Raw genomic sequence first — 3,897 nt, forward strand, 5'->3', positions numbered from 1 at the left:
CACACACCACAACAAAGAGTAGCCCCCACTCGCCACACCTAGAGAAAGCCCACATACAGCAATGAAGACCCAACACAGCCAAAAATAAATAATAAATAAATAAATAATTTTATTAAAAAAAATAAAATAAAAGAAGAAGGTAGGGACTTTATCTGACTCCCTGCTATATCCCCAAGGCCTAGAATAGGCTGAACTCATAATAAGCATGCAATAAATATTTAAGTGAATTATCAATACATATAATACTGCATTTTAAATGCTTACACACAAAAAATTGCTTGCACATACCTCTTTCAAAACAAATGCCATTATTTCTTTAAGCTACATACCTAACAGAATTGCAGAGTTGAGGGTTAAGTGGATATTTCATTTAGTAGATAGCACCAAATTTTCCTCCATTCTCCTATAGAAGGAATCCGGGCTCCATGGAGAAATGGCTGACTCTAGGACTGGAGCATGGAAAATATAAAATGAGTCGGGAGCACCATAAAAATTTTTTTAATTATAAAAAACTGAACAAACATAAAAACATAAACTGCCTGCAATTATAGAGGTATGTCAAAGGGATATAGGAGCCAACTGAAAGAGCTTCCAATGGCCAAATTTGAAACAATATGAGCAACAAAATTATCATTGGATTATAATTCAAAATATAAAATAAATATCAACAAATCCATACTGATATTAATAAATGATTGAATAAATAAATTAAAGGAGAGTACACAAATCTCTTGTACAGAAGAATTCCAAATAATTTATGTAGATACTTTCTCAAGCCAGTGGAGCATAACTGCCCACTCCTTAAGTGTAGGATGTGCATAATGACTTCCTTATAAACAGTGGAGTTTGGAAAGAGAGAAAGAGAGTAGTGTTGCAGTAGAGAAACAAGCCAAACACTGTCTCAGCCAGGCAGTCAAGGTTCACCTCATCAATGATAAATCATGTTGATAGCATGTACCCTTGGTATGATGTATAACTATGGAAAATGCATCAGACAAACTCAAATTGAAGGATATTCTACAAAATATCTGACCGGACTCCTTAGAACTGTCAAGGTAGTCAAAAACAAGGGAGGTCTAAGAAATGGTCACAGCCAAGAGGAGCCTAAAGAGATATGACTAAAGATGATGTGGTCTCCTGGATGGGATCCTGGAGGAGAAAAAAAGGGGCATTTAGGTAAAAACTAAGGAAATCTGAAGAAAAGATGGACATTAGTTATGAATAGTGTATCGATATTGGTTCATTAGTTGTGATAAATGTACCATAGTAATACTAACAATAGGAAAAACTGGGTACAGGGTATATAGGAGCTCTCTGTAATATTCTTATATATTTTCGGTAAATGTAAAACTATCCTAAAAGAGTTTGTTAAATGTTTTAAAAATACCCTATCAGGATGGCTATAATTAAAAAGACAAATAATATCGTGTGTTGGCAAGGATGTGGAGACACTGGAACCCTCACACATTGCTGTGGGAAGATAAAACAGTACAAACTCTTTGGAAAACAGTTTGACAGTTCCATATAATGTTAAATATGGAGTTACCAAATGGTCCAGCAATTCCACTCCTAGGTATCTACCCAAGAAATGAAAACATATGCCCACACAAAAACTTGTACATGAATGTTCATAGCAGCATTATTCATAATAGCCAGAAAGCAGAAACAACAGAAATGTCCTTCAACTGGTGAAATAAATAAATATGGCTTACCCATACAATGGAATATGATTCAGCCATAAAAAGGAATGAAGTTCTGATGCATGCTACTACATGGATGAGCCTTGAGAATATTAGGCTAAGTAAAAGAAGCCAGTCACAAAAGACCACACATTGTATAGTTCCATTTATATGAAACGTCCAGAATAGGCAAATACATAGAGACAGAAAGCAGATTAGTGGTTGCCAGGGTATGGGGAAAGGTGGGAATAGGATGTGTCAGCTAATGAATACAAGATTTCTTTTTTTTTTTTTTTGGTCAGCAAAGAGCTCTGCTCTTTATTGAACGTGTTACTAAAGAGGTTTAGTCAAAAAGACCAAAGCCCATGTCATCATCAGACTCTTCACATTCTTCTTTCTTTACTTCTACTTTCCTCAGCTGGGGCAGCAGTGGTGGAGGGGGCAGGACTTCCTGCTGGTGCAGGTCCACCAGCTGCTGGGGCAGGTCCACCAGCCCCCACATTGCAGATGAGGCTCCCAATGTTGACACTGGCCAAAGCCTTTGCAAACAAGCCTGACCAGAAAGGTTCAACATTTACACCAGTTGCTTTAATGAGGGCATTGATTTTATCCTCCATGACCATCACCTCATTGTCGTTCAGGATGAGGATGGAGTAGATGCAGGCAAGCTCTAAGACGGAGGCCATGGTGCGGGGGAGTGCTAGGCAGGGGCTGCCTGGCGTGGTTCTAGTCGCCCGATGATGTGAGGGCCTCACCCCAACGCGGCCTTAGACACCTAAGTGGCAGCTGAGGAAAGGGACAGGATTTCTTTATGGGGTGATGACAATGTTCTAAAATTAGAATGTGGAAATGGTTGCACAACTCTGTGAATATACTAAAATCATTGAACTGTATGCTTTAAAGGGGTGAATTTTATAGCATATAAATTCTATCTCAAGAAAGCTGTTATCTAAGGGATTTTAACCAGAAAAAAATTCTAAGTGTGTTGATTTTGGGGGCTCTTTCTGTTGCTAATTTGTAATGTTATTGCACTGTGATCAGAGACTGTTACTCCTATGATTTCTGCATTTTTGCAGACTAATAAATGAGTCATTTTGGAAAATGTTCTATGGGTATTTGCAAAGAAAACACAATCTATGTTTGGACAGGGTAATCTCATATATATTATATATATATGTATATATATATATATACATATATATATTCAACCTTGTTGAGTAGTGTTATGATCTTCTGTATATCCTTACTTATTCACATGATCTGATGATTTCTTAGAGAAGTATTTTACTTCAAATATGCCTGAAAGTCTGGCCAGCAACCCCAATCTTATCTCTTATTAAGTTATTCTGAACTATTTCAAACCTTCTCCACTTTTCTCAAATTTTTGCCACCCCTCCCCTAACCATCACATCCTACTTTATACATAAAAATGGAAAGGAAGATGGGATTGCCTTCATCTGCCTGGTACCAAACAAACAACTTACAACTGTCTACCTTCATCCCGTTCCATTTAACTTTTCTCATTCTTCTAACAATAGAAGAACTACCCCTCCTTCAGAGACCCATTTCTCCACCTGCCCTTGGTATTCCATTCTTTTCCATTTTCTCAGAAACCTTGCCTTATCAATTATCCTGTTTCTCTCTTGATTCTTCAGCACCTCTCTCTCTGGAGTCTAATTCTTCTCTCCTTGAATCTGGACTTGTCTTAGTGACTTCTTTAACCAAAAGAATGCAGCAGAAGTGATATTCTGGAATGTATAAGGCTAGGACAAAAGAAGCCTTGCAGCTTCCACCTAGGCCTCTTGGAACACTTACTCTTGGACTCTTGAAGCACCATGTAATGTGTCTGCCTACCCTGAGTCCATCCTTCTGTGAGAAGACCCAAGCTAGCCACGCAGAGAGGCTGTCTGGAGAAAAAGATGTCTAGCCCGCCCCCAAATATTCCAGTTCTCAGCTATTCAAGTCATCCCAGCTGAGGCCCCAGACATCATGAAGCCAAAATGAGCTTGATGTGCCTTGTCTAAATTCTTGACACAAATAATTATCAGATATAATAATAATTATTATTACATTTTTGTTTTACGCCACTAAATTTTGGGATTGTGTGTTAAGAATAACTAGAAAAGAATAACTAGAATGGGGACTTCCCTGGTGGCACAGTGGTTAAGAATCCGCCTACCAATGCAGGGGACGTGGGTTCGAGCCCTGGTCCAGGAAG

At 38.3% G+C, this 3,897-nt stretch overlaps 1 pseudogene; it reads right to left on the reverse strand.

Moving 5' to 3' along the window:
• Positions 1-2,022: 2,022 nt before the first annotated feature.
• Positions 2,023-2,365, reverse strand: LOC101324451 (large ribosomal subunit protein P1 pseudogene; annotated as a pseudogene).
• Between the last annotated feature and the right edge of the window lie 1,532 nt (positions 2,366-3,897).

This window comes from Tursiops truncatus, chromosome X, assembly GCF_011762595.2.
Source record: "Tursiops truncatus isolate mTurTru1 chromosome X, mTurTru1.mat.Y, whole genome shotgun sequence".
Taxonomy (NCBI): Eukaryota; Metazoa; Chordata; class Mammalia; order Artiodactyla; family Delphinidae; genus Tursiops; species Tursiops truncatus.